At 38.5% G+C, this 23057-nt stretch overlaps 1 protein-coding gene across 1 annotated transcript in view; it reads left to right on the top strand.

Annotated features, from left to right (window-relative positions):
* Positions 1–3119: 3119 nt before the first annotated feature.
* nlgn1 (neuroligin 1) overlaps positions 3120–23057 on the top strand; it is a 463421-nt gene continuing 443483 nt past the window's right edge. Inside the window, exon 1 of the mRNA XM_088077385.1 lies at positions 3120–3736. The gene's annotated coding sequence lies outside the window, so the exon portion shown is untranslated. The remainder of the gene's footprint in view (positions 3737–23057) is intronic.

A 23057-nucleotide genomic window follows, 5' to 3' on the forward strand; every position in this document is an offset into this window, starting at 1 on the left:
TAGAAAGTTTTGTGACATCCAGAAGTTCTTATAAGTGAGACAGAGGTTGAGACGCCAGGCCACCGGGGTCGTTCCGCTTCATGGGTAGATACAGCTGTGTATGGTCTGCATATCAATGAAATGACACATGCTCTTTTTTTATATTATAAAGCCAAGCTGAGATATAGACACTGGAAATAATAGGCATTAAAGATTAAAGCAGGGACACATCACAGGTGAGATTTGCAGATTTTATTTCAGGACAGTGCAGAGGGGTTGTGAGATGATTACAGAAATAATATTCCTCCACATCAAATGAGTGTATTATTCAGACTTAACCCTTAAAAACCTGGAGCAACATCACTTTTCCTGTGCTGCTTTCAGACGCCGTTCACAAGTATTCAAACCTTAAATCAGTGGTGTGATTTCTTTTAAAAACATGGAAAAAGGTAAAAAACAACATCATAGTAGAAGTAAGTAGACTTAGACAATTATTGTTATTATTATTATTATTATTATTTTAAGATTATTTTGGTTTTTTTTTCTCTTTATTGACAGCTGTAGAATGATAGGAAATGAGAGAGAATGACTGCTGCAAAGGCCTCAGCATATATATGCACACTCTAGCAGGTGAGCTAGAGGCCTCCGCAGAGATTATTTTTTAAAAGTTAGAGTAATATGTCCAGGGAAAAAAGAAAAAATGACATAAAAATCTTTTTGAATAATGTCACAGCATTGTAATAATTTTTATGCACTTTTTCCAGGTCATTGTCCTTTTTTCATAAATTTCCAGTCATTTTGTTGTATTTTTTATTAATTTTCTTTACTTCCTTTTTTAATATTTATTTATTCATTTGTTTATTTTACACATTTTCATGTGATTTTCTTGTACTTTTTACAGATTTTCATTACTTTCCTTTTCCTTTTGAAATGTATTTCATCTGATTTGCTTTATTCATATTTATTTGCACATTTTAGGTAATTTTTGTGAACCTTTAACTTTTTCAGTAATATTTGAGTCATTTCTTCTTGTGTTGATCATTGCCTATTTCTCATGCTTTTGAAAGAAATCAAGCCTATTTTATGAAGTCTCAAATGGTTGAATGATTTCAGCATTTTTTTTTCCCCATCAAATACGTTTTCATTTTTAGCTCTTTACCCCTATAAAAATTATTGAAGCATTGAAGACATTTTACAGGCAGACATTTCTTAAAGGTAAACTTTGCAGGAATTATCAGTTGCTGTTTGTGAACGGTATCAGCAGCGACAGTGAGAGACAACCACAGATACACTTTTCTTTTGGAAGGAGCTTTGAGGTGTTTCACCTTGCTATATTTGTATTTTTGGCGGTGTTTTTGGTGCTATGTTAGAAGTTTTCATAGCTTCCTGCTGACAGTCTGCCCTGGCCTCACCTGTACACTGTACCTGCAACATCTCAAACACATCAAAATAAGAAGAAAATTGGGTCTCGCAGATAAACACACCACACACACTTCACATACTTAGAAATGGAAGGAGATATTAGAGGAACTTTGCTTGCTCGGGGGAGTCCTGGAGGGATCTTTATAAAGGATCTTTCTGGAGGATGTTTTTTGAAATTAGTTAATGATTCTACAGAAAGCATGTCTTGCGTGAAAACTAAACCACCGTATAACTGCTGTTTCTCAGTATAATTCTTGGAAAAGTAAGAGTCATATGGCACATAGTCAAATGTACAGTATCAATCGTAGATCTTGAGAAAATACATTGAATTTCTCTTCATTCCCTCTTAAAGTTGATGTAAGAGGACCTCTGAAGTGCCCTTTTATTCCAAAAGGATTGTAGAGTATAATCTGATTGTGAGGGATTACTTTTGTGTATGTCGATGCCTTGTTTTTTAAGGAAAATCCTTCATAGTGCCTTTAAGCATAATGGGTTGGGAACAACTGCCTTAGGCCACTGTATTTGTGTGTGTGTGTGTTTTCCTCCTTTTTTAATGTCTAGTCTCTGTGGATGTCAATAAAGGGCAAATATTTATTTTTAGATAAAACTATTGGTGATTTGGTTACTCTTAGCTGATAGGTAACTATTTTGATAATTGATAATTTAATTCAATTATTAATTACACCATGTGTCAAGCAGTAATGCAGAACAGAACTCAGTTTCATGTGTACTGCTTTTTTTTCTGTTTAATGGGATAATTAAATAAATCTCTTGTTTGGGAAAAACATTAATGTAAAAACACCTTGCCAGGCTTCAGGACCATTGTAATAACTAAATGTTTTATTTAAAAAATATATATTCTCATCACCTCATAATGAAAAGAATCATCAGTTGTAGCCCTATATATTTTATTAGGTAGCCCAATATATTCTATATTTGCAGTTTAATTACTTGGTGCTAATATTCTGTTTCCCCATATTTTTCATTCTACACTTGTTTACTTTAGGCTGTAGGATGAGATCAAGGTGTGTACGATAAATACTGGGGCAGAATTTAGGAATATTCATGTTTAAAATTTAAATTTTTTCATAAAAATTAAAAAAGGGGGTTGGATTTGATAAGTTTTCCCTTTGTCCTACTCCTTTTCAGACATGAAATACTAACGTTTGTTTACTGAATATGTCTGATGGGCATTCTGGTGTTGTTTTTCTTGCTTATATTTTATTTTGTTCCCCTATTTTATTTTTTAAAAAACTCCAACTGACTGTTTAATCAGCTATCTCTACTGGAAAAAAAGATTTCTTCTTCTGTTGCTCCTTTTGTTGCTTTCTCTCATTTTTCCCATATAAGGTTCTTCAGATTGTAATGCTCTTTTAGACAGATGTGGAATCTGCCCCCCTAAACAATCATGGCTGTCCATTTAATTTTTTTGAAATACTTTTTTTTTTTAAATTGATTTCATATTCTTCATATTTCTTACTTTCTTTTCTTTTCTTTTCTTTTTTTTTTTAAGCTGATCTGTTTTTTATTACCCCCACTTCAAACACCATACTCAGATCGTTGTCCTTATAATATTTATTTTGATGACTATGATGAATGTAGGCTAATTAGTCATGCACAGTCCATCAGTCCTCCTCTGGAAAGTACACGTGGATAAAAGGTGTCACTTCTCCGTGTATCTTTAAGAGCAGAGTGAGGTGGGGGCGGGAGGGGATGAACTCATGTGGCTGTGGAGTTCCCTCCAAAGCCGCTAGGCGCGTCTCTGCTCCATGAAAACTGCCGAGAGAGACCAAGGCTGGAGGAGAGGAGAGGAGGAGGAGGGGGGAGGAGGAGAGGAGGCGAGAGCAGAGAGAGAGGACGGTGTTTTATCAGCCAAGTGCAGCCTGAATCGTGAGGAGCGGACGATGGGGGGAAAAATCCCACTCTTGTTTCTTTTTCTCCAACATCAGCGTCATTAACATGTAGACCGGTGCGCGTCAAAAGACCCGGAGCGCAATGGTCTTTGCTGTCTAGCAGAATCTCTTTCTAATTATAGTTGTGATTGAAAACATTTTGGATTAACAACCGGACTTGTTTCTGGACTAAAGGGGTTTCCTTAATTTGTTTCCGCGCGTGTGTAAATGTTGGACCGCATTTAACCCGAGTTTCTACCCTCTGGAGTGAAAAGTGCGCCAGTCTTATTTCCCAGGCTTATTTCCAACGCTTGAGCGTCGGTATTTTTTTGGGGGGGCTATGTGGCTTTTGGATGGAATGCACCTTATCCTAACGGGACGTAACGCACAGAGGAATATTGTCTGAGGTGGAAAAAAGCAGCGGATGGGACCCTGCCTTCACGGTAAATACACATTCAGACTTTAATTCTGCAGCTCCATCGGGCAATAACAGGTTCTGCTGGGCTTTGACACTTTACCGGTCAAATCAACTGCGATGCAACGGGCTGATTTTCTTAGTTCATGATTTACTCGGCAGAATTTTCCAGAGGAATTGCTGATGTTTTGTGGAGGACAAGTTCAAGTGGATGTTGAGATAAGGAATGCCTTTTTTCTCCACATGACGTTATTTCTGCTTAGTGGAAGGGGTTAGTGGTGAGAGGAACTGCGCGTTGGAGAGGCTGTTGGAAACGTGCACAGCAGAAAGCAGCAGCAGCAGTTCCTGTGCTTCTGTCTGCCACTTTGGGCTCTCTCACTCTGTTCCAAGCGCATGGACGCACAGAGCTGCGCATTCTCACCCACAGAAATGCGCAAAAAAAAAATAAAAAATTAAAAAATAATAGAAAATAACGCTGTGGCTGAAACTGCTGCGTGGTGGATTTGTTCTCAGAAATATCCTCCTGCTGTGGAAATGTACCTATCCATCCGCGCGCGTGTAAATATTCTATTCTAAACTGTCACTGCTCAGCAGGATCTTCTGTTAACGAGAGAAAAAAAAATCATTCTTAAGCGAATAATCTGAATTAGTAGGTTTTTGCATTTAGATGCGTAAATTACATTTGTTGTAATACGCGCGCAGATTTCCCCTGGTTAATCAAATTAACGCAAACCTCCTCTCAGGCTGATTACTAGGGGTCAGGATGGAGGGGGGTTGAGGAGAACGGTGTGTGTGTGTGTGTGTATATGTGTGTTGTGCGCGCGCGTATGGTGAATGGAGTCTCTCTATCCTCGCTCCGATCCAGCAGGAGGAGGAGGAGGAAAGTTGCGCCCGTCGGCCGCTGCGGGGGCACCATCACCATATAAAACTGGATGAATGCGGTATTTGTGTGTGTGCGCTCCACTGACTTGTCACACCAAAAAGAAAAAAAAAGTAGAAAGAGGCTGAGACGTGGCCCTGGCAGACACTCTTTAATGACATTACCCCATCAGCCCTCAAACATCCAGCAAGGCCAGGCGGTGAGAGGGGACACGTTCAGTAGCAGAGTCTCCAGTATGGGAATTAAAAAATCACCTTGCAGATGATCCCAATCAAGCCTGAGTGGTCATACATATTTTTTTTTTTTTTTTTTTGGGGGGCTATTGTCAGGCAGCTCAACATGATAATATGATCTGATGTGTTGCCAAAAGGATTGTCAGGTGTGATGCAAGGGATTCTGGGTTTGCTGCACTGCATGTGATTGACCTTTAATGAAGTTCTTAGATTTGTATTCCCCCCCTCTGCTCTGTTTCTGGTGGGATCATAGTGTTCTCATCACATGGCGGTGGAGGCAGACTCCATAGTGTTTGTGAGTGAGTGTGTGTGTGTTTGTGTTTGTGCAGTTCACACCACTCAGTCCCAGGGGCTCTGATCTACATAGCTCAACCCTCAAGGAAACATCTCACTGCTCATCGTCATCTTTTCCTTCACGTACTGCTCCCCTGGTTTGCCCACATCCTCCTCTCCTCTCTTCCTCTTGCCTCATCCACCGGTCTGTACATAGGAGGGAGCTAGTTCGTAAATTATAGATCCCTTGTTGACTCATGCTGTGGCCTTGTTGTTTCTGGAGAAAGTGGCCGCTTCACTTTTTGGTTGCTTGTTTTGTTTAGATGGACTCCATATGTGAAGTTGAAATTGAGGTTCTGGTTTTCATTGTTTTAGTTCAGAGGGGCATGATGCCAACAGGACACACTGGCTGGACTCATCAGTGGTTAATACAGTTTTATTAGTAACTCATCCTCCCAGTTTAACAAAAATTTTACATTCTATGCTCCAAATACTACAAAAGCTGGGCAGTTGTCAGTAGCAGAGGCATAAGAATAGACAGTACAGGCAGTGCAGTTGCAGTGGGGCCCATAAGGTGGGTGGGGGGGCTCTAACAATGTGTTGACTGGAAAGGGGAGGCTTGTGAGTGATTCAGATTGCCACCTCAAAAATTCACCTGGAAAACTTGTTTAATTTAAAAAATTACCATTTATGTTGTCAGAAAGGCAAACCCCACTTGTGCCATGTTTTCTTTTCCTTTTTCTTTTTTCTTTTGTAAAACAGTCATCAATAACAAAGTTATATGCCCATTCTACATAAACTATCAACAATATAAATAATTTCTTATTTCTTTGGCATTCTTGTTATACATACATAGATATGCAATAATGATTGGTAGAATGTATGCTAATATTGTCCAGGGTCACATCTTTATTTAATCATGTGGAAATATGATTAACTGGGTGCAAAACCTGTCAGCAGGGCACATCATAATATTGTGCTCTGGGGCCCATCGTAAATGCCTTACGTCACTGGACAGTAGTTAACACTATGCCATACAAGTCTGTCCCAATACAGAGGTCACCTTCTTCCAAGGACATGGCAGGTGTAGCCTTTAGAGAGCTCAACTGCATCTCCTCCCCACATGTCAATGTCTGCAGAGGATTCATTATGAGTTTACACCCCAAAGATTGAGCTGTAAACTAAAAGTGCATTTAGTGTTCATCAACTTGTTAAGTAAGAAATGTCAGTTTACCATAACAAGGTTTCTCTCCAGTGGTTGTCAGTGTGGTACAGTGTTCCATCGTAACTTTCTGTTGTAGTATAAATGTTTCATTTTATCAGAAACTTGCAAATGGTGATTCAGTGTAATGGAAAACATATTCATATGTAAAACTCAACTTCTACAGTGTGTATAATTATCACAGGCCCCAGGCTATCGTGGTCATTGTTTTGTGACATGATCATAAAGAGATTTGACGCTACAACATCAACATGCCTATAAAACACAGCAATCATCATTGCATATTGGTATGACAAGATACCACAGCTGAATTGTTTAATTCAATTGTTTGTTTTTATTGCGTATTTAAAATAAGCGTCCTATTTTGTTATAGATTACTATTCAATGTTTTACAAAAAGCAAACCAAAAATAAATGACAGAAATGGGTTTGCCTCTTTGGAGGCATATGGCTACAATTCAAGATTATAATAGTTCTTAGAATACAGGTGTCAAGATGGTGCTCCCTCAGAGAGGTCTTATTTTCCATCTAGCATGTTGTCAAAGGGAGCCCCCCACCATATGGGCCTCAGTACACCCGCACTACCCTCACTGTCTATATTTTCGCCCCTAATATGTGCTAAAATTCACATGATCACGCAAAATCACAGACTTCAAATATTTAAAACTGCATATTGAGAAAACAGTCTGCATGCAACAGATTTTTGGGGATCTAAAAGGCTGTATGCACTGCTTTTACCCCCCGAAATTTCATTCAGGAGCCTTTGGAGTAGGACAGCCCTCAATGACACATTATTATATGTTAAATCTTGAAATGTAGACTTTAAAAAGAGGAGCTATTTAAATTAGTTTGTTCACAGGAGCATACACTAGAGCATCTGCACTGCATTAACTATCAACAAAGCCAAGTAAAACAGTGATTTTGTACATTATCTCTTTGAAAACTGCAGTAGGTCACTTGATAAACAGTACTTTCAACAAATGTGGTTGAAAGATTTAACTTCTGATGGTGATTTTTTGCTAACCCAATAGATTTAGTTTCCTGCACTTCAAAGTGACAAATCAGAAAACTTTCTTCATTTTAGGAAATGGCCATATAGGGTCTCTGAGTGCTGTTACATTGTATTGTTTGTCTGTGGGGCAGCAGCTCACTCCAGAGATGGAGGCCAGTAAACAGAAGGTTGACGGTTTGATCCCTGGCAGTGTTTTTTAGGGTAATTGTGATTGGTGATTGTGTGTTATTGAATAAATGGTGCAGAAACTCTGCTGAATACACCATATTAAGTTGAGATCTAATTACGCTGGAGTCATGGCAACAAGGAAACTATTACAATATTTTAAATATGCATCTTTCTTTACTGAGACTGCAGAATATAAATTAGGTATTGACAGGGATACAGAGAGGGCACAAGTGGTTTCAGCCGGCTAATCTATACTTTAGTTGAGAGAGAAGTGATTCAGTTTTCCACTTTGTTGCCTCTCATGTTGTTGAAAAATGTGTTTTACTGCTTCCTTTTGCTCTGGTAGCAGGACCAGAATCAGAAAGCAGTTGTAGAGTATTGCATTGTTTTTAGATTAGAAAATAGATTGCTATGTTAGAATGCTATATAACAAATACACTTTGCCCCCAAAGAAATAACATTAAATTGCATATTATTAGAATTCAAATTGTGAGGACTACAATATGAGTTGGTCATATTTAATATGTGACACTGTATACCTCGAAGCAGGCCTGATACTGCACACAATGTGGTTAAGAAATGAAGCCTGTCCCTTTGAAGAAACCTTTATAGGAAACACAGTACATTAACTTTTTAGAAAGCTAAAGTCTGTATAGTAACATACAACAAAGACTGACTCGACTAATGGAGAAAATAGTTTGATTATTACAGTGATTATGCTGTTTAAAACTGAAATGTCCGCTAAACATCCATTTAGATAGAATTTTGAGGTAATGAAATCCAGAAACTCTGTCAAATATTCACATCCTGAAGTTCTGGGGCTGTATTCACAAATATTTTACAGAGCAGCTCTGAGCAAAGAATGGACAGAAACTTTTATCTAAGTGTGGATTTATGTTTGACCCTATTGCTAGTAGGGCTGTGCACCTTCATTGGACTCATGATTCAATTTGTCTATGATTATCATGTCAATGATTCAATTCCACGATGCATCACAATGCAATGCATCCTCAATACACATGGCTACTTTTTCATCATTAAATACAAGTAGTCAGATAAATGATTTAAAGATTTCTTTACAAAACAAATTAAAATGTTCCAATTCCAAGAACAAAACTAATGTTTCTGTAGTCTAGCTGTCGCTTCTCGCGACTGTCTTCTGCTCTAAGAAAGAAAAATGAATGAAAAATGTCCTGATGGTATTTGATTTTGTGTGACAGACTTTACACACAGTGTGCTTGTCCAGTTCATGCTTCCTACAAAGTTAGTAAAATCAAAAATGTGCCCGCTTTCAAATACTCTGTGCATATTTAATCACTTGTTCTTGACTTTTGCCTCCATCTGCCATTTTGCGCCAGCTCTGTTCTCCCAGAATTCAATGAGATGTTGCTACCATATGGCTGTTGCCAGGAAATTCTTTTGATCTGTAGAATTTTCTTGTCCAGCAGTGGCTGGAAAATCAACAAGCAATGTTACGTGGCTATAATCGGTTATGTGCTATCACTGCATCGATGCAGAATTGTCCACATACGCATCGCAATGAATCTCAGAAACAATTAATTTCAACACCCCTAGTTGCTAGGTATGATGCATTCTTTTAACAGATGTGACTGGTTTTCACAGACATTCCTTTAAGTGCCTTCAAGGTGTAGAAACCCAGTGGAAATGAACTGTGTCACAATATGAGATTGTGAAAGCGCTTTTTAGGTGATCACTGCTGCACTGTTGCATTTTTCCAGTTGCCAAATACCTCAGTGTTGTGATCATTGTATTTTTGGCGTTAATTGTTATTGCGCTGGGTGGGAGATATGAGCATATCTCTAATGAGATCACCCACAAACATTATCCCTCCATCAGGTAGTCTATAGCATTTCATTTCCTCACTGACATTCAGTGTTTCTCTAACTTCTTTGTCTTTCCACCATTTTCTCGTCTGATTAAGAATCGCTTTATGTCTCTTAAAAGTCCTCCTCCCCAACGGTTTTTGACCTTAGGAGCTCTTTTGAGGGCTAAGATGCTTTGTGAATAACTTATATCCTTACAAGGGCCTAATCTTAACTTCAAAGGGAATTTCTAGAAAATGTCAAATAATTTTCTTTGAATTTTGTCACTAAGAGCAATTATATGTATGAAGAAACTTTGTAAATGCAACCCCTCGTGCGCTGTTCAGCTCTCTGTTTACCTGAACTCTGGTTTGCTCCCATTGGGTCCACTTTGTATAGTTTGGTGATAATATTTCAAACTCCAACACCAAGTGGACCAATGACAGGATGATGCAGTATTTTGTGATGCGTGTGTGTATATCCGCCATCGTACTGAGAGACCGGCCACCTCATTTCCTTTACTCTGCTTCCTGCTGTCACTCTTTATGACAGCTGTGGTTAATGGGGATTCTGATCTGTCAGGTTCATCAGAATGATTCAGAAGATGTGTCTTTATACATTCAGCATCTTTGGTCATGAGGCAGGCAGATATAAAGGAATGCCTGAAGAGCAGGTTTGTTGTGTTCTTGGTGGCTTTGATGATAGAAATCCTTTAGAATTTCATAGTCCAATGTAAAGCACACCAAGGAGTCTGTTTTGGAAAACACATCAGAAAAAGAGTCCGCATTTTTTTATTTTCTGGGGTTGTCACAAAGCAGTGTCTTTAGGTTGGTTGAGATTTTCATTCTGGCAAGATTTATAGAAAATGTGTGCCAGCCAAGACAAGAGCACACTCTATCCTTCATAAGAGACATTTATGTTATGTAAATGGTACCTTTTGATGTTTTTTGAAATTGTGGAAGTGTATATTGTGATTGGCTGTGTGATCATCTTAGCATGTGCTCGGGGAGATCCAAGAGGCATTACTGAAAAAAAAAGTTTATACTGTTTGTAAAAACCAGCTTTCCAACATGAAATCCCAATTTAAAACCCTAACTCTAACCCAAAGAAAATGTGGGGTTTGTAATTTTAATGCAGATGACAATGACACTGTTTTTAAATGTTTTTTTTGTTTGTTTGTCTGTTTGTTTGTTTCTATTGTTTTTTATTCCTGTTTTGCCCTTTTATGCCAGGGAAAAAGAAATTTACATGGCAAAAAAGCTGCTAATCAGGCCCCTAATTACTACTTTACTACCCCTGAATGAGCACAAATTCAAACACTCATTTATAAAGGAGCCTTTGATATTCCCTTTCACATTAAAAATGTATTTTTTTAAAAATAAATGAATGCTTCAAAAGTCTTTTTTGCTATATATACTATATCATAATTTTCTCTCTAATATCTATGTTATATTACTGTAAAAAAAAACAGCTGTATTCAAGTTTTTCAACAACATTTCAAGATTACATGGAACACATCATGAAAATGTTATAATTGATCTTTGACTGATACTCATTTTTACTGAACAGATTTTGAAAGCATCATAGTGTAGCTCAGTGCATCCTCTTTTAGCTGTTAGTAACACTTTCAACACAGATTTGTTGTCCACGTTGTAGCATTATCAGGGAAACAATGGTCTCCATCTCCTGATGCAACAGTAGAGGGTTTATTGTGTCCTTTCATTTTGAAGGTGTCCCGAGGAAGATCTGTTTGTCCCAAACAGATTTTCCTGGGATGACAGGATGTTGTCTACTAGTGGCCTTCACTGTACTCTTCTTGTACCTGTTTATTAATTTCAGTTTGTGACCATAACTCTATGGCCTGCACAAAAATTGATGTGACACAACAGAAAAATATTAAACACTGTTATCAGTAAATGTCATCTTATTTGCAGATGGGCCAATGGCGGTCAACAAGCCAAATATCAGCTGATACTGATGTTCAGCTGGGAAATTTGTGCATCCTAACTATGATGACCACGTAAAGAAGACAAAAGTGTGCATCCTCACAGTTGATTAAATAGTAGTGTGTCTAGCTATATCTAGACAATTTACAACCTCATCCTTTATATGTGCATTTTATATTTAATTAACAGATTCACTCATATAGTACTAGACAAGTCGATCAGCTTCACGTTCAGTTTTACAAAACGAAACCTGGTCAGATGCCGGGGTGTAAAGATGTGGAATGATAAAGTACACATTTTGAAGAGATCATCATCTTTAAAAAAAACTTGAAAGGAAATTATCATTAACTTTTTGACACATCCAGACACTCCTAATGCATATTTTATTTTTTTTTTACCTGAGCAAAGTGGTGCAATTTCTTTTAAAAACAAAGAGAAAAAGGCAATGAGCAACTTGGTATTTCAAGAAATAAGCATATTTAAATTGTTTTTAAAAAGCAAGGGGAAAAAAGGGAAAAAAAAATATAATCATTATTACAACTTCTGAAAATTATGTCACACAATCATTATAATTTTTAAGCACTTTTTCCAGGTTACTTTTCTTTTTTTTAAATAAAAATCCACTAATTTCCTTGTACTTTTTATTAATTTGCTTTACTTTCTTTTTTCTTTTTTAAATTTGTATTTATGTGCAAATAAACTGAAACTAAAAAGCTAATCCTGTAGTTGTTACAGCCAGCAAAATTTGCACTGAGATGCTTTACCAAGTGTGAAGCCTATGGACAATAATAACAAAAGCAGAAGTAATCCAAGAAACAAATCACAGCTATCCCCCTGCTTTGATAGTCATGCTAAAATTATGCTTCACCATTTTTGGCAGCACCTTGGCTATAGTTGGAGCACAGAACTGCTCTGCTAATGCTGTTCCTTTTAATTATCAGAATGTTTTAATTGCATAGAATGAAAATAAAACAAACAACTTGCATGTTTGTGATTAAAAAATGCAAATGGGCCTTTGGAAAGAAAACAGGCCACGTCAGAATGTATGAAAGGAAATGCAAAGTCATTAGAGGTGATCACATCAGAGCAAAACGTAACAGGGGAGTCACGATTCCACCAACAGGCACAGGCAAATAAAGAATTCAGAGACGGAGGACGCTGTTCCTGCCCAAATAAAGTAGACCTCAGGGTGCACTGATACCTGCATGTTATCGGTGATGACAGACAGAGGTGATAAGAAACACAGCAAGCAGCAGAGAAGATAGAATGCTATTTTGTACTATTGCAGCGTGGGAACCTTGTTTATCACAGGTTGCCGCTGAAAACAACTCCATGTATCGAAAATCCAATTCGGCCATGCAACATCTCAGGAGTCCAGGTCAGGTTTCTCTTTCTTGAAATGGTGGGAGGACGTTGTCTGGTGCACAGAAAAACACTGTGTCTGGAAGCACACTTGTTGAGGCTCCTGGCAACTGCAGACTTGTCATCTGCTGCTTGTATAGCCACTTCTTTGCCCACTGATGCAGATTGGTAACCAGCAGATAAGACTGTCCAATGGTTAGTTGTATCTGCATGCTGTGATTCTCAAGGAAGGGCAGAAATGAGGAAGAGGAGGGGAATACATGGAGCAGAATGCCCTGAGAGCTTTTCACCTTGGCTTGGGATATTTCTTCTTCTGATTATTTAATCAGTTGAAGATACAGTTAGGAGGTTTAGTGTCACAAGGCATAAATACTTCTTCTGAGAATCAAATCAGTACTTGCTTAGAGAAGAACTGTAGTGATTCGTCATCTCTGTGCTGTTTCTGAGAATTTCATCAGTTCTAGTTCCACTGGAGAGTTCTAGTTTTTAATGTTTAAAATCAACTAGCCCCTTGCTCTTATCTCAATCTTCAATCATAACCATCAACATAATGCTTTTTAATAGTGCAGTTGGAGTAATTATGGTAAATTAGGCCTTCTCTCATTCACTGTCTGTAATTACACCTATACTTAAAGTAATACACTATAATTCATACATAGTCCATGTAATTGTGTGCCAGGAAGCTGTGATCATGTGGACTGTGTGCTGCAGGCTTCCTGGAGATAAGCAAGGCTATTCAGTGAACGTAGTGCCAATAGTTCCAGTCTGTCTTGTCTGTTTTTTATTTTGCTTTAGAAATTACCAAGAATTTTATTTGAGAAATTACCAAGAAATTCTAAAGTTACCCAATTTTGGTGGAGTGGTGTTTTGAAGCGGTCACAGGCAGTCTTACATCGGAGAGAAAAAGAAGTAGAAAGAATAGAAAGACGGGAAAAAACACAGACATAGATGTCAGCTCCCTGACAAAGGCTGCTGAAGGCCTAGGTAAGATGTTTCCTTTTGAATCCTTTTTTTTCCAGCATTTAACCCACCACAGAGCACTTTTAACCGCAATAAACTTGGCACACTCTGAACATGCCAGTCTCTATTAATTTCTTGAAATAGTTCATTCATTAGTAAGTACGTTTTGTAAAATACATTCTTATTCCAACTATTTGTCAGTTTTGACCAAACAGAGTGCCAGAGAGATGAGCATTCACATGTACATACCAATTTTGAGGCACTGGAATCAGTACTGGTATAAGTTTAAATGTGAATGGTACCAAACCGCCTATGCCTATCCTTTGTGCTATAAACTCCAATCCGGTACAAAACACTGCAATCACTTCACGATGAAGTGAGTGTTAAATTGGATATTCCACAGAAATTTGCCCTGACCCTTCTGGAGTTTTCTTAACCCTTTGAAACCTGGAGCGACATCACTTTTCTTGCTTCCAGAAGCCTTTTACAAGTATTTAAACCTTTGAGTCCTGAACAAATTGGTGTAGTTTATTTCAAAACATAGGAAAATAAACTTTGTCTGACCAGACAGCAAAACTGCACAAGCTGTAACCGCAGATTTTTTTTCCATTTTTCTTCAACATATGAACCAAGACAATTAATCAATTATTAAAATAGTTGCACATTAATTTTCTGATACCATAAGACACTGTGGTTTGTATCTAGGCTCCTATGGTCAACATGTGCTTCTCTAAACCATGACTGCCCTTCTTTCCATAACCTGAATGGAGAAGTTGCCTAAACCTTACTTAGACTTTAACCACACTGCAGGTTCCATTTGCACATATTGTATGACAAAAAAAGACCAAAAAACTAACCAATAAACTACCCAAAAATGAATAAGAAAACTGTAAAAAATTGACATTTTTCTCTAGCATTTTCAAAATCATTTTTTCTAAAGCTATGAAACCTTGCTGTATGTGTGGACATTTCTTGCCAAGTTACTAATTGCCCTTTTTTCAGTGTTTCCCAAAGATATCAAACCACTTTTCTTGGGGTTTCAAAGTTTAAAACTTGGGAAAGGCGTCTCAACGCAGCCCAAGAAAAATGATGTCCATCCAGATTTCAGTGGGTTAGTAAACACAGTTTTTCACAATTATCTGATACCAAGTGAGTTGTGCAGCTGTCTCTGTACTGTCTCCCACTGACAACCACACAAGCAGCTACAAAGCAAATGACAAAATGTGTGTGAGTTTCTTAATCTCCCACTTGTGTGGCCTGTAGACAATGAGATGACCTTCGTACAAATAGGAGGTATTTTGCATGGTGCCGGAGGGTTTTGGTCATGACAGTCCAAGGACATGTTCAGGTGTAATTGAACATTTACCAAACAAAGGGAGCAAGTGATGCACAGCGGCACAGTGTTACACTAAGTGACCTTCTAAACTGTAATTTACTTGTGCTCATGATTAACTCATTGTCACCAAACTCATCTGCCCTGGCTCTTGTTCCGGGGTTATGAGAGCATTTGGCTTTCATGCTGAGGTGACTGGTACAGAATGCAGTGCCATGATGAAAGCTATGACTCACTGTCTGTGGTTACATGACTCGGTTTCTTTTTCTTTCAAAATGTAATCACTGGGATTGACAATTCCCATTGACGGGTTTACACGAGGGCTAAATAGAAACGACATAAGAACCCTCCGGAGCAGAGGCCACTATTGTAACTAATTCAGGGTTATTATGAGGCGTGTATTTTCAATTCAGTGACTAAAGAATATTCTTGTATAGTGTTGACATGAAGCCAGGTAGCCTCATACACAAGGAGATGATGGCTTTGTCCCCCTTCTTGTGTCTTGTGTCCATCCCCGAGGGTGTCACTTTTAAAGGCTTTGAATCTTTTCACACATTTGTGTCAGCTGAAAGCTCACCTGAGGACGGAGCTGAAAAGAACAGACTGTGCTAGCAGGCTGATAGGGCTGTTAAGGTTACATGGCCACAGAGTGTGACTGCGTGTGTGCGTGTGTGTGAGAGTGTGTGTGTGTGTGTGTGTGTGAGAGTGTTTACATGGCTGGGGACTGTGACTGTGTGTGTGTGTGTGTGTGTGTGCCTGAGTGTGTTGATGTGTCTATGTGCAAGCGAGCATCAGCAGGACAAGGGGTTCTTAAAAAAAACAAGAGTACAAGTGGAGCAGCATTAATAGACTGATAGACTTCTATGAGACAAAAACTGCCTAGTTCTCTTCTCCTCTTCTCTTCTCTTCTCTTCTCTTCTCTTCTCTTCTCTTCTCTTCTCTTCTCTTCTCTTCTCTTCTCTTCTCTTCTCTTCTCTTCTCTTCTCTTCTCTTCTCTTCTCTTCTCGTAGCAGTTTTTTAAATAAACTACAACCATTCATAAGGCTTGCATGTGCAGCAAACACTTGCGTTTTGAATGACCTTATTGTTTTGTCCATTTTCATTGTCTTAAAATGTATTATTCAAGTTCTTATATTTTTAGTATTTTTAGTATCTACATCCAGGCTTAAAATTCTGTCATCGGTGACAAAATAACTAAAATAAATACCACAAACTGTATTTTACTACATGATCTACTCACAACAATGTATCCTCCTCATGCAATGGTTCATATGATATCTGACACGTTAGCAACCCACAAATGACATGATATCCTAAAACAAAGTAACCCATCCACCACCAAAACCTGATAACTGGACCACTAGGGACCACTTCCTTCTTTACTCTATTCAGTGCCTCGGTCACATGATAGTGGCCTTCCAAAATTTGTGGGCTATGCACAAAGTAGTGGCTCATCCTTGTTTGGGATATGTACAAATTTTGGTGTATTGCTTTTCATAGGGAAACATACAAACAGTGCATGAGAATGGCTTGACTCAGAATCTTTTATATTAAGTCGTCAAATACCTCTGCTTTTGCACTGCTGTCTGTGTAAGATCTGGATGCAAATTGTTGACATCACAGAAGCAGCATTCCAGAGCATCATCAGCAGATGCAGAGGGATATGTAGAGTGTAATATGTAGACACAGAAATCCACTGCCAAGGGGCAACATGTGATGACTTGGGATGAAAATGTGTTGACTTTAGAACATATTTTATTTATGGTTTGGATCAGAGTAGGTTTGATAATTCAGACCTTTACCATTATTGCTGAGCTACATGGGACAATAGGATACAAGACAAGACAATATTCTGCCAGTTTTAAAGAGCAAAACTCTGTGTTTTTGTGGAGCAACAGACAGCTTTAGGGGCCATAATGTTAAACTCTATTTTGATGCCTGTTGGTGAAATTGCCTGTGCAGTCAAACCTCACTAACTCTGGTTTTCTAAAGGGACAACTAGGTCCATCCCTGGGCTCTTCACATGAGAAAACTTCAAAGTCCTCAGAGAAGCAATTTATACTTCACACCTTAAAGCCAAAAGTTCTATACAAAGGCACCAAAAAAGTCATACAAAAACAAAATTCAAACTGTAGGCCCCAGCAGCGGCCGTCACAGTCCCACCAACGCTCTTTAGGCTCCCTGTGGCACCCCAGGGAGGCAGCTTTTCAGATATGTATCTCAAACTAACTGGGTAATTATGTCTTTGAAGCAGACTCATGGGGTGTAACACAGGTGGAAGAGACAAGTCGAGTAAATTAGAGTGAAAATGAACAGGGTACAGAGGGGTATAAAGGTTAAGAGGAAGAAATAATCATCCAACTTGTCCAGGTTTCCACAGATTTGGGTGTATAATGAATGTGTTTTTAGGTGTATTTGTGTGAACATGTGTGCATACTTTCTAGAAGCAGCTCAGTACTTGCCTGTGCCTCTGTCCTGAAGGGATTCATCTCGCGCTGAGCCAGTGTGGTGGCGAGGAAAGCCGGTTTCACGCCAACCCACCGCTTCCCCATTGACCCTCCTGGCAACCAGACACAAGCTGTCTTCCAGGTGAAGGGAACGGGGACGGGAGGGCTCTGCTCTTCCGCCACCCACTCAGATAACCCTGGTCGCTCTCCCACTTTATCCATTCTCGTGCACTCACGGCGTCGGGCTGCTTAGTATGGACGCCTACTGACAAGAGCGTGTGACTGAGAGAAAATATCCATGCATCGATTCTGCTCAGCCCAGATGATGGAATTGAATATAGTGCAGGCAGATTGGCGCTTAATGCACTCATCCTTCGTGTGAGGTTATTAGGCTGCTCCTGTTGATGTAGCAATTGCATTTTAAAGCAGGTGTGTGTTCCTGTCTCTCTCTCTCTCTCTCTCTCTCTCTCTCTGTGTGTGTGTGTGTGTGTGTGTGCAGAAGAAATGTCCAGTCAAGTGCCTCCATCACAGCCAGTTATATAAGCTTATATTTATTTGATTTTGTCATCTTGTTTTTATTACTAAACCTTGATTTTATCGGAGGAGATTTAGAATGTGCAGTCGTTCAGAATGAGAGACAGCAGGGGAGAGAATGAGAAGGAGAGGGAGAAGGAGAGGAAGAGGGAGGGAGGGGGAAGGGAAGGGAAGGGAAGGGAAGGGAAGGGAGGATGAGGAGCAGAACAGGGACAAAGTGCGCTGACACATCCTCGCTACACTCATACACCCTACTGAAGTTTAGCCCTTTGAACCCAAGCACATTGCCTTGATTGCATTCAAAAACATGGGAAGATGGTGATGAGCAACTTAATGGCAACAAAAAAAGTTATAAGAATATTACCTGAAAAAAGAAAACAAATTAAATAAAAGTTAAAATCAAACAAAAACAAGAAAATTACCTGAAGAAAGTGCCAATTATCTTTGATTATTTCTGTAGCATAATTTCATATATGTAATTTAGAGAACTATAAATATAGTTTTATGGGTAATTTCTCCTCATTTTTTGATCATATCTAGTAATCCTACCCAGCAAACTTTCAGATCAGTTTATCACCTTTTCCTTTTTTATTGTTGTTGCAATTTGCAAGATATTTCATGCATTGAAATAGTTGCTTATTATGTTTTCAATGGTGTTTTTTGGAGAAATCAAACAAACTTTCTTAAATGCTAGTGAAACGTCTCCGAATGCAGCACAAGAAAACTGTTGATTCAGGTGTTAAATGGTTAACTTGTTTTTTTTTACTGTTTGTACTTAGATGTTGGCGGGGACACATTGGACATGTCCCCATCAATGTTTACAACATGTGGCCCAACCCCCAGTGAAAACATTACAATACCAGACTTTTATCTTGAGAAAGTGGAAATGAAGAACATTCTAACTTTAAATTGATGCAGAAAAGGCTCATGTTGGTGCATAACAATGAAGGAAATTAAATGTTTGACACTTAAAAATTTCCTGGGGGAAGACCCACAGCCCCATGTTTTATATGTGCCCACCCCAACAGTGTTGACACAAAACCTATGCCCTTGCTAATAGCTAGAGAGTAGTTACTATAATTCATATGTAACCCAGATAATAGTGAGCCTGGAGGCTGTGATCATGTGATGTATGCACTGTAGGCTGTCCTCCCTCATAATGTGTGGAGGTGAGTACAGAGACTCAGGAGAAAGAGTCTCACCATACGACAGCTGCATCCTGTTCAGTAGACACACCAGCTAGCAGGGCCGTCTCTACCTTTTTGGGGCCCTATATGCAAAATCTTGTTCTCCTGTTTTAGTCACTCATGAACACACACCAAATCTGCACCATATTCCATAAATTGCATAATATTTTTTTTTTAGCATAGTAGAAAGTTAATATGCATTACATCGACCAAGAGCATAATGTTTTTGTGTTTATCTTTTGACAGATGATATTTTGAGATATTTTAAGTTGTGCAAACTCTGGGCCATGGGCCAATATTGGGCTTTTTCTTTTTTTGTTGGGATTCAGGATTCAGGATTCTTAATTATTATTATTATTGTTATTATTATGTGTCACTTTTTCTCTACAGTTTACCATCAAAAGCAAGGTGAGGCAGCTTTATTTGTATAGCACATTTCATACAAGTTAGCAATAACACTTAAGACATAAGATAGAGACTTAGAGTGAAAGGGTAAAGAGAAAAGATATAAACATAAAATTAAACATTAAACATTAAACATAAATCCAAATCATGGCAGATGGAGGGGAAGGCAACAATCAACATTATTAACTACAAAGAATACAATTTTACATGGCTGAGTGCTACTTTGTTGCTTTGTGTCGGTGTGCTGCAGATCTGCTGCCAGCCACTCTGATGCTGTGTAGCTTGAATAGTCCGTTTCACTCGAGTCACAATAAGTGGTTGTGGAATGTGGATGGCTGCCTTGCCACACAGTACATTTGTGTGATTGCAAGCCAGATAAACAGACACTTCACTTAAATGTGTTGCCTCAAGCTACCGTAACTCGATACCTTTTTCCTTTATGTCTCTCCTACAGTTTTCACCCAGAGCTGTGTCGTTACATTTATTCCCAGCTAAAATGATTCACATTGTGCTACTTTGCTAATTATTTATTGTTCACTTAGGTTCCTTATTATGGCTTCAGTCTGCTTGTTTTACCTCCTCGACATGTTGCCTGCTGCTCTCTTTTTCTGTGGATATTTAGAAATTTACTACCCTCTTGGGTATGCTTCCTGACATTGATGAAAATAGTGACTTTAGACGACAGCTGTTTTTGGGTTTTGTGAGAGGCACAGTTACCATGACATCAGACTATATCAGCGTTCACATACTGTCTGAGACCTGCAAATGATGTGCACTGTGTTATGCCTCGGCACTGATGACAGCCGTGGCCAGCGGTGTTGTGTTTTTCAGGTTGTCTGTCTGTCTGTTCCATTCTCATGAATGCAATATGTAAAGAATGCCTGAAGGAATTTATTCAAATGGCAAAAACATCCACATGGAGTCAATGATGAACTGATTAGATTTTGGTGGTCAAAAGTCAAGGTCACTGCGACCTTGCATCTGCCCCATTCTCATAAATGAAATATCTCAAGAACAGCTTGAGGAAATGTCCACTTGGACTCAACAACTCTTTCTGAGACCCTTCCCTCTGGCAAGAGGCTGCCCCACCGCCCACATGACACAGGCTCTCGTCCAGCCCCAGAGTCTGAAAACATTACATTACATTACATTAATATTAGGATAAATCAGTTTTTATCTTACATTAACACACACTGGACTGGATTTCTTTACACTGCACACACCGTAGGTTAACTTATTGATTTAGCATACTTGCACTGTAACTCCTGAAATTCACAAATTTTATTCTCCCTTTATGTTAATTGTTTTGCACCAAAACACCAAGTCACATTCCTTGTATATGTAAATGTATTTGGCAATAAAACCGCATTCTGATCTGATTGTGAACAAGGAACTGATGAGAATTTGGTGGTCAAAGTTCTAGATCAGTGTGACCCCGCCTGTTGCATTCTCATGAACACAATATCTTGAGAACACTAGGGCTGCACCTAACAATTATTTTTTTCTTTAATCAATTAATCTATCGATTTTTTTTATTTTTATTGATCTAATTGTTATTTTTTTATTACTCGATTATTATATAACAACAAATTTACCCAAAATAACATTTTAAAACATGTAATTTATATTTCAATATTTTATTCAATCATCTTCAATCATGACAGAGTATACACTGCAGGGCAGGCAAAAAGTAGCCCAGTCTTAACTGGTAATCTGTGTTTTACATTCTGATGTAGTGTCTCCAAAATAAAATTAATGCAAGAGCTTGTTCCATTCAAGTAAAAGGAACACAGTGCGTCAGGAGCACGAGATGTCAGCCTTGCCAAGCAGAAGCGTGTGGTGTTCACATGCAGCGTTTTTGCTACGTCGCTGCCTGCTGCTATGAGTGCTGTATTTCTATTTTTACAAGCTCAGATTCCACTCATTTATGAAGTTGTGCAAGCTCCAGCACAGCCGACAACCTGGTCCTGTAAATGTTTCAAAATAAAATGCATAGTATGAGCAACTGATGGGATTCTGTGTCAGAGGGCTTTTGTTTTGAAAGTTATTTATAGTGGACTCTGTTGGAGGAGTTCATCTTCCTCGCTCATCTGGCCCTCTTCCTTCCTCTCTGTCTCTTCCTCTCTCTCTCTCTCTCTCTCTCTGTCTCTCTTGCACACACACACGCACACACACACACACACACACACACACATATACACACAAGCATCATCTTCTCAGGCTGACTGGTTCTCTCAGACCAGCGAAAGGTTGAAGCTGGACTGACCTGCAAGCTAAGCACATCCCTCAAGTAGTCATAAGCACCTCTTCAATAAATCCCTTCCACTAGCCCTGTCTGTGTGTGTGTGTGTGTGTGTGTGTGTGTATCACAGAGGTGAGATGAGATGCTTAAAATAGGACAGACAAAAGGATGGAGGGATGGCTGAAATGCCGTGATGTTGTGAGGATTTATCACACAACGGTGGCGAGCAGAGAGATGGATGGATGGATGATGGGAAATAGAAGGAGGATATGGATGAGACTGACTAAAGCGCAGGCTGATGGAGTGTTTAGCTGGGTGACTGACTAAGCCATAAGTCTCCCGTGAGCCCTTATGCTCTCTCGCTCTCTCGCTCTCTCTCTCTCTCTGTTCTATCCCTCTCTCGGTCTCTCTTTAAAATAACACTTTGTTCTGTGTGGTGACAAGCCAGGATGAAATGATTGGCCCTTAGTTTTCCCCCGACTGCCCTCTCAGATAATCACTACACCTACTGGCTGCCTCCACATGCTGACTCTACTTTATGAAAACAATCTCTCAATACATTATGTTACTGTGGTTAAGTGTCACTGCTATGACTTGGAGGGTTTGAAAACTGCAGCAGTGTAGTTACTAAACTTTTTGTGCCATAAATGTTTTCATATTTGGTCCATCACTCAACTGGGGAAAAGATGATAAACTCATCTGTGCCTGGAAACTGTTTGACTTGATAAAGTGATGATGGAGTTAGATATCCTAGGAGAGTGACATGTGGACATAAAAATTACTGTAACAAATAGTCAAATTCTTGAAGAAACATCACTGTAATTTCTGGATTAAAATGGAAAATAATAATAATAATAATAATAATAATAAAACTGAATAATATATATATATATATATATATAATAATATATATATATATATATATATATATATATATAATAGCTGAAATTGTAGACAACTACAAATGATCTCTTTATTTATTTTCTTTATTTTAAAAAAACAACAAAAAAACAAACATTTATTTACTTAAATAAAATATTTAAAAGTTTTGGTGGACACGGCTGCTTATAGTCGTAGATCAGGCTTTAGAAGTTTTATGGTTATATTGTCACTATATGAGCAGCATAACGAGACTACAACTGTGTCATTTTGTTGTACAACCCTGTGTTGTAGAATGATGGATGATGAAAAATGATTAATTTATTTATCATTCTATATCTTGTACCTTGAAAATCAGTGCATTCTATAAGCAGCTAAATTTTACCTGTTGGTAGTTTTGGGAATACAGCCATCTTCATTGATTGTTGTTGGCTACTTGTTAAG

This window comes from Plectropomus leopardus, chromosome 5, assembly GCF_026936395.1.
Source record: "Plectropomus leopardus strain MGB_pleo_1.0 chromosome 5, ASM2693639v1, whole genome shotgun sequence".
NCBI lineage: Eukaryota > Metazoa > Chordata > Actinopteri > Perciformes > Serranidae > Plectropomus > Plectropomus leopardus.